This window comes from Passer domesticus, chromosome 15, assembly GCF_036417665.1.
Source record: "Passer domesticus isolate bPasDom1 chromosome 15, bPasDom1.hap1, whole genome shotgun sequence".
In the NCBI taxonomy this organism is placed as follows: domain Eukaryota; kingdom Metazoa; phylum Chordata; class Aves; order Passeriformes; family Passeridae; genus Passer; species Passer domesticus.
The window spans coordinates 8,464,079-8,477,492 of NC_087488.1; the positions used below are offsets into that span (position 1 = coordinate 8,464,079).

The window sequence follows — 13,414 nt, forward strand, 5'->3', positions numbered from 1 at the left end:
ATTGCAAGAAAATTCTTATTTCTTGGAGAGTATTTTTAATGATAGGAAATATTCTGTATTATGTGTGTTTAGTGCTTAGTGCAAATGTGGCATTGTGCCAGAGTACAGGAATTTTAAATGCAGTGCTGTCACCTGGGATGCTGCATTGCCAGCTCTGCTGGATCTGGAGTGTTGCGTGGTTGCAGGAGCTGCCTGTGAAACCCTTAGGAAGCGATGGCTTTCCTGCAGCAGAGCAGGCTGGCATTCAGAGGGAGGGAGAGAGAGTAAGAAAGGTAGAGATACAGGAGGTGACATTTTGCAATCATGTGTGTGCTATGGTTGGCTGGACCAAAGATTCTGGTAATAACTAAACAAGGGCATGAATCTCTTGGGGAAAGGGTTGTGTTGTATGTAAGAACTCAGAGTTGCACCTGTTTAAGGTTTAGAGGCAGGATAGAGTGTCAGTGGTAGGAAATGATAAGTTTTTTAGCAGCCCTGGAACCATACTTCTGTCCTCTGGGAGATATCCAAACATCTGCTTTGCGATCAGGGAATGACTTTTCAGTGTAGTAATGGGAGTGGGCACTGCTAAAATTGCTGGGAGTGAGAACTGTACCAGAGATTTGTTTAACTAAAATTCATCAACCGTGTGTATTCTGTAAGCGACATGCACCTCATGCATCAGGTTGGTGAAAATCTGCAGAGGCAACACAAAGCACATTAACTAGTTTAGTATCTGTCATAAATAGGTGTGTTCTTAAAAAAGATTCTTTTCCCCAGCTGGAAAAGTTACCTGAAAGGAAGTTAAGCTGAACTAAATGACTCGTGTACATTCTCAGTCTGGAGAGTTGTGGTTGCATGTAAAAGTGTTTGTCACATATCCAAGAAATTGACAGATTATTCTAATTGGCTTGGTTGGACTTATCTAAGGTACATTATTAATAACAGGACATTTTTCCTGCCTTGAAAATTATGTTTTAAATGCATTTCCTAATTCTTGAGAACCTAGTTCATGACTCTTAAAGGTCTGTTTGAACATCAGTGAAGCTAGGTACAAGTATAAGCTGCTTCTGAAACTGGTGCTTAGCACTTGTAAAATCCAGCTAAAAATGGATAACTTGAAGCATTCAGAACTGGAGGAAGGTTTTAAATTTGACTTTCCTATGTTCATTTCTAAAATGAATATTGGATTTTATGGAGTACAATGCATATATTCAGTAGTGCTTTGAGGTTCTCTGTCATATGAACAGATATATGTGGAATGAAGAGAGAAAAGGAGGTTCTCCTGTCTGCTTTGGGATTTGGCTTTAGCATGATTTATTTATTTATATGGCCCCAAGGCCAGAGAGTGTGAGATGAGGTTCTGCCACCAAGGTTATGCACGTTAAACTTGATGGAAGGCAACAGAAAAGGCTGATAGCAATGGTGTGTATTGCCAGCCATAAAGGCCTGCTCAGTGTTCTTGCATTCCATCTCACTGCCTGTGTTAAAATGCACTTGGTTCCTCACAGTCATTTCTATCTTAATAAAAACGTACTGCTTTTAAAACTGTAGAAAAATTCGAATGGCAGCTTGGTAATTCTGGTAATAAACTGCTGCTACATTCATCCCATAAAGCAGCTATAGCAGAATTCTGGAGTGGCCTCAGCCAGAGCCCTGCACAGCCCTGCCAGGCTGGCTCTCCTCTCCTTGCTGCTGTAGCAGGGCTGAGCCAGAAGCAGGAGCTGTAAACTTTAAAATATGGCTTTTCAGCCAGAAAGCCTTTTCTTGCAGCACTGAAAGCTTTTCCTGCATTTCAAGTGAGTGGGAGATTGTTTCCCCAGTCATAAGTCTGACTCTAAATACTATAGCAACCAAAATTAGGCCATACATCATCCTAATAGTAGCTTTCAAAGAATTCTTTACAGGATCACTTCAGACCATACAAAGCAGTAAGGTTTTGAGCCCAGTCACTGAGAATAGCACCATCTTACCACAGGATGAAAGGGACTGGGGTGGCAGGAAACAACAGTACAAAACTGCAGAATGTAGCTGTTGCCTATGTTTAATCTGTTGATTTGTGTGATGGTGCTTGGCGTTATGGTACCTTCTCCATGGCTTTTATCAGAACTGCATTTGCTGTGTCATTGCCTTTCCTGAAGGAAGTTACAACATTACTGGGGTTGGAAGGGGTCTTTTCAAGATCACCAAGTCCATGTTGGTGTATAAATGTAAGAGGTGTCTGTGTGGCCAGCAGCCTTGCTGGTTACTGTGACTTTGTTGGGCTCTTACCAGGATGCTGCAAGCCTGGCTGGCCTTGATGGACTTCAGGCCCTTGTAAAGGGATGTGAGCAAAGCTCACAGCTCCAAGGAGAAGTAAAAGTTCTTGCCAAAGCAGTGAGGATGTATAAATGTACTTGATAAGGGTTCTCTGGAAACATTTCTTTACATAAATAGCTGATAGGCAAGTCTGCAGATAGATATGAAGTTAAGGCCAAGTTTATCATACCAGCAGGCTTTGCTGGGAGTACTAAATATTGATGTTCATTGTTAGCATGTGCATCACATTATGTGCCATTCATCTCAATATAAATACTGAGGCATCTGACAAGGCATTACTCACTGTGTATAACCTGTCAGAGCATGTCACTGTAAATCATTCATACTGTTGAAACCTCATTAATTAATGGTTAAGGTAAAAAAAAAAAACCCAACAGATTTTTATTCCTGCATGAGGAGCAAAATTATGTTTTATTTTACCAGTCAGTGTGTTTACCTAGTGAAGTTCCCCAGTTTTATGTGTTTCTGTCCACATTTACAGTCTTATAATATCTTTGTGGAATTTTTTAGAATTTTCATAGATTAAAATAATATATTTGATAAAAATTAATGCAATTTTTGTTCTTACATCCTTGGGAAAAATCCTTGGGAAAAGTCAATGAAATGCTTGTAGATTTTAAGGACTAGTGCAGCCTGGCAAGGAAAATCTTTAAATATTTTAGATTGTAGTGCCACTTACCCTAGACAAATAATCCTAGTGCAAATAACCCTATATTTTTGGTCCACAGACAACTTTTCTGTTAAAGAGTAGAACTTTATATTAAATATCTGTGTAATATCTCCTGGGCCCTGCTTATAAGCAGGCTCTTTGCCTGAAGAGAGTTTTCTCTCTGGTGGGGCTCATGTACCAGCACAAGAAGGTAGAGGTAGAGCTGCTCTGCTTCAATGATTTGATTTTAGTCATTTGATACAACTTCTCTTCCTTCTCCAGTTTGGATTTTTGTACACATTGAAGCTGAAGTCAATTGGCTATAAAAGGTTATCAAACACTGGCTAATCTATCCAGTAGGTATAATTAGAACTTGGAAGGAATCTTGTGGAAGCACTAGCAATCCTGGAGAAGATAATTAAAGCTGAAATATTAATATAGTAACACCCCCAGGAGGGGAAAAATCAATCACATTATTGCTTTAAAAGAAAGATTTTGAGCCTTGGCTCAGATACCCTTTGTGTTCTCAATTGCATAACCTCCATCTGAATCTTATTTTTTTAAAGTTAACTAGTAGGAGATTCTCTGAGGTAACAACTACTGGATTGTGATTTGAATTTTTTTTTTTTTTAAGAAGGAAGGACTTCTCATTTCCACTTGAGATGCAGGAGCTGGGAAGCCCAGGTTTCTGCAGCTTTGTGCAGAGGTGCAGCAGGAGTGGATCTACAGCACTGGCAGAGTTCCAGCAGTGGAAATAGGGGCAGGACAAAGTGTTGGTAGGGTAACAATTCCCTTGGCAATACCCAGCTCCTGCTGCACCAGAGGTCCCCTGGCCAGGGCCATCACAGTCCCTGTGCCACACAGGGCCTGTGCCAGGGACCAAGGTGTGGGGAGCCAGGCTGGTCACACAGACCCAGCCTGCTCCCATCCGGGTCTGTCACCTGCACATCCCACTGCCCCTAAGGACATCCCTAGAAACAAGCCAGATGTTACTTCCAGATACTCCAGGGAGTCTGAAGCTAATCATTTTGCTTTGTTTCATTAGCCCAGCTGTAATGTAGCAGAGCTAATGCAGTCATATCCCAGTTAAGGTACCAAGCAGCTTTAGCTGCTTATCTGCCATGGAAAGAACCACATTCACTTTTGTGATGAAAATTAAATGTGGAAATAATTCCCTTTTCCTTTTTGGAATATTACTGTGCTATTAAATAGGCTCAAGACCATTAAAGAGTAATGATATGAAGTTGCATGCATCATTATTTTAAAGGAGATTGAATGAAAATATACTGTCTATCTGTTCCAGCCCTTGCCTAATCCTCAGTTTAATAGAGATTTGTAAGGGCCATGATGCACAGCCATTTAGTAATGAAGCAGTCTTCAGTTTCTAAAGCAGGAGGTTTAGTACCTGCACTACAAATGAAGTAAGCATAAAAGACATCAAAGATCCCTTTTTCTCAGTCTCAGTAACTTTAAAGTTTTTCTATTAGTGTAGTCATACCTAGAGACATGAAATGCAAAATAATTGTAGAATATCAGATCCTTTGCTCTCAGTTACTCAATGTAGCAGCTGGTTACCACTGATTTCTGTAGTTACCTGTACTCATGCATTGCTCCTGGCTCCACTGCCCTGCCTTGAGCAAGCTGGGGCTGGTGCAGCGTCTGCTGGCTTCCCTGTTGTACCCTTGGGGAGGTGAAACAGCAAGGCTGAAGATCAGGTTTTCACTCCTAAATCCCATGTGGTAACTTGGGGTACTGAATCTGCATCTTCAAAGTGTGTCAGCTGAGCTTGGACTCTTAACTGTGGTTCTGAAAATAAAGGTTTTGTAAATATTTGCCACTGCTGAATGAATGAAAAGATTAAAGCATAGTCCATCATCTCCTACTTCTGCTGTACTTGTCTAAGCTTGGAAGTTGTGTGTGTGTTTGTGGGAATCAAACAGCTTCATTATTCCATGAAAGGAAAAGAGTAACCCAAATATCCTTCAATGCAAGGCTCTAATTTTATGTGAAGGAAGCCTGACCTACACTGTCACTCATCAGTGCATTTAATGTACGAGAGCTGCCTTTTGTCACAGAACAAAGAAGTTTGTGAGGCTGGGGGGAATCATGGCCCCTCAGCCCTGCAGATCTGCTGCTCTCCTGTGCCCTGGCTCCCCCAGCTCATCCTCCCCTGCCAGAGTTTAGGCCAGAACTCCTGGGACACACCGTAGCACACCTGGGGAAAATGGTGGGACATATGTCCACAAAAGTTTATAATCTTCCTTCTGGTACATCTACTTTTCTTGGCCTGGTTTCTATTTTGATAAATCTCCCTGGAGTCTTGGATCAAGCCTTCACTTAGAAGATAGTGGAGTTTCCTTAGGGTGGCTGAAAATCTGGTAGAGATTCCTTCTCTGCTCCTGTTCTGAGAGGAAATGATGCACATGTACACAAACACAGAGAGAGCTCTCTGAAGGGCCATGCAAAACCCTTCAGCAATGTGAATATCCTGTGCAAACCGTGGCAAGGCAGGTCCTGCCCTGTGACTTCCAGAGGGCTGGGAAGATGCATCCATGGCCTGAAGAGCCTGCAGGATCCCCAGCCTGTGGGTCTGAGGCCTGGAGAGAGCTGGGAGGATTTGAGGTTTTTTTAAGACACCACACTTCCAATTTATTTTGATTTAGAAGTAGAACTAGATTATATCAGTAGGAAATCTTCACATCTGACTTTCCTTCTTTCAAAATAAGGGCTGAAGTGGAAAAGGAGATATTGCCAAATAACTGGAACACATATTCAGAATAAAATATTCATACAAGGAGGAAATAGGGTCTGTGCTTAATAAAAAAAGCGATTGTATGCTGTGATAGCAATTATGTACATTCAAATATTGTGCTTTTCTTCAAATCTTGGTTATAAATCCAAAATATATAATTAATGATTCTATCAATAATGCATTTATAATTTTAAGGTATGAAATGAAATCCCCTTTCTTGTTTTTGTAGCCTGGCCCTTTAAGAAGAGTTTTTCTTGGCATTGGGTCTTATCAGGAGACACAAAGAAAAGATCAAGAGGCTGAAATCCATGATAAATTGACAGGGAAGTTCCTGCTTGGAGAATGCAATGTGTTTGAAGTTTTTACAGATCCCAACTTTCCTTTTACCACAAAGGAAAAAAAGTGATTGCAAGATGAAAGGACCTCGTTGACTGTACAGACCCATGATGGAATGCAATTTAATCTCTTTCAGTCACCATTTCTGCTCTGAACAGGTTAAAACAGAAACCTATTAATGTTTGATTGCTGCATGAAATGAATTGGTGGGCTCAGACTCACTGGGAGCAGACCAGCTGCCCATTATATGGAAACTACCCTTACAGGTGACTCTAAATTGATAGTTTTGTGAGCTGTCTCAGCTTGACAGTGAGTCTAAAGCAGATAAGAAGTGAATGTTGCGTTTATCAAGGGACTATTTCTGTCTCTGCTATGTTGGTTTCATAGATCTCATTACTCTCCACTGATGTCCTAATTCACCATATCTGGGGCAATGCTCTCCTACAAGGTCCGGTGCAAAGTCTAACAGTGGGCACCTGGAGGAATTTCCATTGATGCTCATCTGTAAAAGGTGCAACTTCACTGAGTTACCACAGCTTCAAAAGCCTCATTCATGTTGTTCTTGAGGTAGATTGACAAGTGGTTTGGCTTATGAAAAGCATTACAGTCAGTGTAAGGAAAACCAAAACAGAGGATGTCCTCTCTTTTTTTCTTTGCCCTTTGGACTTCTTCCTTTCCCTCAATATTTAGATGTTGTTCAACCCCTTTTCCTTCAAAGGCTCTGTTGCATTTAGAGCAAGTAGTTTGTCCTTTATATTACCAGCTGGCACTGGTAGCAGCACCTTCAGCCATGTAAGCCAGTTATATTTACTAATCTTTCCAAGCTCTCAAACTTACAAAAGTGACCAGATAGCATTTCTGCAAATTCATCATCCTCCCCACTTCACATGCTCATGGCAGTTAACATTCTGTAAAATTAATATTCTCAAGTTTGCTCCTCAGCTTACACATTTCTCAATGAATGTTGGGAATTTCTTTCCTATTTATCAGGATTTCCAGCAGTAATATGTCCAAAAAAGGGTACAAACCCAGAGTTTATTAGTCTTAGTCTTGCAGATTCCTCTACTGCTTTACATAATTTGCATTTTTGATAAATAACTGCTCAGTTTTATAGGAGGGTGGTACACCCTCTTATACACTTTAAAAAATTTAATCTGCCTTCCAACACCAAATGGCACTAAACCATTATGAGTCAGAACTATGAAATGAAAGTGGGCACACCAATTATCAGTAAAAAAATGATGGAGGAGCACAAAGGGCAGAAGAGGAGGCAGATTTGCAGGTGGCCCTGGCAAACACTGCACAGCTTCTTCCAGCCCTGCTGGGGAGAATCGCCCATTCCTCCCTGGGGCAGAGGAAAGGTGGGCACTGCTGGAGCTTGGTCCTCTGCGTGTCTGCTGCTGCAGTGGAGTTGTTCCTGGGGAGGCTTCTTGCACAAAACCAGATCTCCAAGCCTAGAAGCACACACAAACAGAGCTTAAGTCACTTTTTCTTTTTTAACAAAAACTGATGAGATAAAGTATGGTATAGGCTCATCTGGGAGTCAACCTGCCTAAGAATGCTTCATCTAAAGAGACACAAAGGTGCTGCAGACATGCTCACTCTTTAGAACATCTCATTTCTAACAGTTCAGCTCGGAATTTTGATCACTAGTAGCTCAGGAAGACATGTCTTCAAAGGTGCAAAGCAAAGAGACCAGTATTCACAGCTGAAGTGCTCTCTAAAAATTTCACTTCTGCTCAACTCATCTCTCAAAATGAATTTCAACAAATGCCTCTCTTAGAGGAAAAAAAGAAAGCAGTTGTTAGCTGAAATTATCAGTGGAAGTGAACACAAGCAAGAATGCAGCTGCTGAGGAAAACAATTTCTTTCTCCTCTCTTACCAAGAAAGAGGATTCTTGCTGAGGTGAACAACTAACTAACTAACAGGGGATCTGATCAATAAAGCTTTTGCCTACCACGAAAGTAGAAGACTAAACACAAACTGTTTATTGTGTGATTGTAAAAGAAAATGGGTGTTGAACTTCTCATTAAGAACTGCTTGGAGAACAGAGTCCCATTGTGCTAGGGCACTGTACAAACAAATACTGCAGGAGACAGTGCCTTCTTTGAAAAGTTTATCCTCTCATAGGGAGCCAAGAGGATGGAAATATGCTTTGAGAGGTTAGTCTTCAAAAACCTAACATGCAGGCCATGTAATCAAACACCCACTGGGTTATTCATTGATTGTTAGTCATTCACAGTTGACTCTCAATGACAAACAAACTTATTTTCATCGTATCCCTTCATTTGTATTCATGGATGTTGGGCATCTGTGAAAGGGAGATAAATGTGAAAGCTGCATTGTGCTGCAGCCTTCCTGCTCTCCCGGTGGGATGCAGCAGTGGGATCATGCCTGCCTGCTGGAGCCTGGCAGCGAGGAACCTCCCAGTCCCACGGGCAGGGAGCAGCCTTGGCAGCACTGCCTGCCCCTCTCTGCATTCACATTGTCCCCAGGGCACCAATTACTCCTAAGATACAGGAGAGAAGTTAATTTTTCATTTCAAGCTTGAAACGTTTTGCCATGTTATGATAATGCGATGACAGTAGGTAGAAGCCCAGTTTTTCTTTCTATAGAAATCAAATAGAAAGAAAATGTCAGCAGTGTGGAGGTCTTCAGTATCATTTTTGTGATCCTTACCTGAGGTCATCAATGGCACAGATGTAAAATGAGTGTAAAAATAAAGTAGAAAATAGAAAAATATCTGCAGCATAGATGGAGAGGATAGAGGAGGGCAAAGGAGTGGATAAAAAAGAATAATGAGCATTACTACCCAGAGAAAGCTTTGTTTTTGAGACAGGACATTGGGCTATGGATGACTTGACCTTAGCTGTTGCCTCTGTTAAAAGAAAATAAAATAAAATAATATTTGGCCATGAATTATGCTAATTCTACATTTACTCCAGCTAAAAATAAGAAATTGGTATAGCTGAGTATTCAGGTCTGTAATGGTGTTTACCATGGAGGGCAGATTACAGATGAAGAGCAAAACATGTTTTGATGTTTCCAGCTATTCATAATGCATCACACAGTTTGGAATAAAATTTGGCAGCCTAGGAACCAAGAAATTGGTTTCTTCTCTTAAGGAAGTACAAGTCATACAAGACACGTCTTAAAAGTACATCTGGAATTGCATCTTTATTTTGGATCTTTACATTTCTTTTTAGGCTCATATTTCCATCAGACTTCTCCCTGAACAGTGGAAATAGTGAGTGCACGCAGACTTCAGGATGGGACTCAAAGGACTCCTCATATTTCACCTGTCAGAAATCCATGGCATAACTTTGCATTTAGATTGGGAGCTTTTTTCAGAATTTCTTTGGAGGACTGAAATTCCTGAGAGACAAATGGACTTGAAGGAACATAAGAGCAGAAGAGCAAACAGTTTGTAAAGTGGTGCTTTAGTGCCTTATGTTGCATATTTTTATGAAGTTATATAAAGTATTGTGTTTTTTGAGCCTGCCAACAGATGAGACAATATTGTGTTAATGTTGGAAGTGGTGAGACTGTCTCACTGATGAAGTGGATTTCCCAAGACTTTGTACCAGAAGAGTTTGGCTAAGTACAGTTCTAGAGACAGGCTTAAAAGCCTTTTTGTTACTTCTGGATGTAAAGAACAAAGAGTTAAGGTACAAGAAAAGTCTTAGCTGAAGAATGTGTGTATTTACATCTTAATTTTTATATAAAGTGCTGAGGTCATGAGTTAAGTTATATATGGTGTCATACACCTAAACTCTTGTATAAACTTTGTTAATTTAAAGGAAGCCTGTTCCCCAAAGCAATACTTGATGCAGGCAAATGTTTCTATGCTTCCATGAGTGTGGTCCAGAGAATCCCTGCCTCTCTGTGCCAGTGATCCAATGACCTTGAGTTCCTACTCAGTGTGCTCTGGCTACTCAGGGAGGGGCAGGTGAAGGGTGTCTGGGAGCAGGGAAATCCTGCTGGGTGGGATGTGACCCTCCACTTCTCCTCACCAGGTTTGTGTATGGCTCCCTTTCTTTTCACATCTAATTGACACATGGTCGCTCCAGGGACCTCCCAGCACTGTTAAGATTGGTGAATTGTCAGAGTTAATGAATTCTCACAAAACCTGATGCCTCCACTTGGGAGCAAACATTCCTGTCTGCCTTCATGCTGCTGGGAAGAGGCAAAAGCTGTTGCAATTGATGTGGGGAGAAAGGGAACTGCTTGAGCCCTGGTAACACCTGCTGTGTCCCACCTCTTTGGCTCTGCTCAGTGGTTTCACAGTCAGGCTAAGTTATTCTCCTGACAGAGTTATTTATACACTCTGTGACTCAGCTGTCTTCTGAGGGATGGCAGCTTGCCTGCCTGAGAAACAAACTTTGTCCTGCCACTTGTGTTGTTTTTTCTTTAAAATATTCATTCCATGATGTTAGATCAGTGATGGAAGTGCTATAAGCACCAAAACAGCTATGAAAAAAAAAGGAAATTGTTTTATGTTAATCATAAACTGAAAACATGGTCAAAAATTATTTGCTGTTTGTGTTTTCCTTCCTTGTGTCAATAAAAAAAGACCTTCTGCTGCAGGAGGATTCAAAAATAGGGAGTCAATGTTTCCTCTTGAACCTGAACTTCATTTTTCCTCTGCAGAGTTTCTGTCTGGGTACAGTAATTTCAGTGGGTGCTGTAAAATTTTTCCTAATTTATAATAACAATGAAAAATCAGGATCAGTTCTTCTTTTGTTGCCATGCATTATGAAATTATTTTCTTTTGTGTGAGACACAGGTAGAACTTCATGAGATGTTCCTGGGATTTTTGCATGGGCTGATTGCTTGAGTGGGCAAAATTTAATGTGGAAAGAATATTCTCTTTTTTTTTTGGAGAACTCAGTTTGTAAGTGTTTGTATCACATGACTTCAACCTGGGTTTTGTGATGTCATTTTGCTGTGTGTTTTCATTCATTTGTATGCAGTAAAGTTGTTATCGGGGGTTTTTTTTTGTTTTTGTTTTTTTTTTTTTTTTTTGGGTTTTTTTTTTTTTTTTTTTTTTGGGGGGGGGGCGGGGTGGGGCTTACAGTATTTCTCCTGTGGTCTTTTTCTATTCTGTGACAATAATTGTTTTGTATTTCCTTGGGGCAATGAGCCATTCCACTGGTGGGAGATTATGTTTTTTTCTTTGCGGTGAATTATGTGTATGGAAAGGCAGAGTATGTGGATTGGGTTTTAACCTTCATTGCTGTTGGTTTTCACCTTTTCCATCTTCTTTTCACACTGTCTTTTTTAACCTAGTTCCTAGTGATTCTGTGGTGTTGCCTTTGTTTTTGCTGCCAGATAACGGAAGCTTAGCTGTGTCAGATGTTTGCATGCCTGTTCCTTTAATCCAAATAAATTCATCTTTATGAATTCAAAATCATCTTTATTCATATTGTCCTTATTGTTAATTTAAAACAGAAATCCCTTACCAATGTAGCAGTGCATTCAAGTAAGAATTCAGAATACTTAAAGCCTGATTATTTTGGTGTTATAATGTGCTCATATAGCAATGCCTGGAGCCACTTGGCTATAATACCTCTTACTGGTATTATACTAGGTGCAGAGGATGTTCACCTTTGACTGCAGCTAAACTTGCCAGTCTATTTGATCTTCAGCCCAACTTTTTTTTTTTTTTTTTTTTTTTTTTTTTTTTTTTTTTAAGTAGATCCTTTGGTGAGAAGGAGCTAATTGCCGACCAAGGGTGCTCTTTTGGCTCACTTCAAGTTTCTGCCTAGCATGGGACTGTTGCAGGTTCTTTGTGCTGTCTGGATCCAAATACTGTCCCACGTAATGAAAGTAGAATGTGTAGGAGAGGAAATCCTGTGCAGAGGGGAATGGATTCTGATCACCCATGTGTGAGTGATGACCTTGTGTCCTAGAGGGGGGACTCTCTTAACCTTTATTTTACCTTACAACTGGGTAAATACTGCTGCTTGTAATCAGGTTTCCTCTTTCTCAGCCCAGGAAATGCTGAGAAACATGAGAAACATGTTTCTGTCTTTTCTGGATTTGGTGTACTGTTTGTGCCTCATGTCCTTGAGAAGGACATTTACTTCTCATGGTGACAGTGTAGGTGGCTGTGAGTGGCTTCAAACAATACCAAAAGCCATGAAGATCAGAAGGGGCATTTCACTTGGGCTAGATTTGAGTGCAAAAGTCAGGCTAATTCTAATGTTTCACAGGTGGAAAGGCACAAAATATTTGACAAGCTGAAAGCTCAATGTGGTTTCAGTTACGCAGACACTAATGTCAAATAAGCAATTATACAGAAGTCAATTTTCTGCTGTAAATTTGTAACACAGTAGAACATTATGCATAATTGTGTTACATATCGTTTTAAGGATGAAACTCATATTCCAGGCTCCATTAGCTTCCAGAGTCTTTGAAATAGATCTGTTGAACACATCCTAAAAAGTTAGAGACAAGATTATCATTGATTTTTATTTACAGCAAGAGATTTAGTGGAGAATTGATGGTGCAGTTTCAGTTCTATTTCTTTAAATACGCGTTGTCTTAAATTTTGATATCTCTATCCTCCAGATCCTTGCTTTCCACCCGTCATGACTCTGGGTACAGTTTTTGCCTCAGTTAACAGTGACTCAGCCATTGCTACTCCTGGGTCCCAGCTCTGCCCTCTTGCCAGAGGTTACAGCCTGTGCAGCAGAGATGCTGGAGACAAATCTCTGGTTCTGTCTTGCCCCTACAATTCACAGTCTGCCATTTTAATGTGAATGGCAGTTTAAATATCCTAGGCCATGAACTGCAGTGACTGAGGAAAGGGCCCATGGGACAGTGAGCTGAATGTGAGAGTAGCTTGAAATCAATTTAGTCACCTGGAATCCCATTATCCCTTTTCTCCAGGCAACTTTGGACCAAACAGTGAGCTTGTTCTGTCCTTATCTGCACTAAATGTCCACTGTTTGTACACACATAATGATTATTATCTAGAGTTAGAAAGTTGCCTTGGAGATGTGTCTCTCTCAGAGGTGTTGTGAAAGAGATGACCCTTGGCAAAGACTAAAGATCAGCTGATCATCTGATACCAGATTACATATAAGGTTATTGTTCTTCTGTATCATGAAAAGCTGCTCAGGTGTGTGGTCTCAACTGTCTTAGGCCTCAAGTTGGAAAGTTTTTTGTACTGTTTGGAGCTGGGGGTGGTGGCTCTGTGTCCCAGTGTGCATTGTCCTTAATGTTATGATGATTCTATTAGACATGTAAATTCTAAACTAGGAAGAGTCTTATTTCTAAATAGTGTTAAATGCAGATAGTGCTGCTCTGAATCAATAGGATTAATCAATTCTTTCTATCTGATGCATTCTCTAATTTCTGTTCTTCTGAATTG

General features: G+C 40.5%; 1 long non-coding RNA gene across 2 annotated transcripts in view; it reads left to right on the top strand.

The window, feature by feature from the left end:
* The window catches only part of LOC135281556 (uncharacterized), a 46,798-nt gene that overhangs the window by 12,669 nt on the left and 20,715 nt on the right, over positions 1-13,414 (top strand). The window lies entirely within an intron of this gene.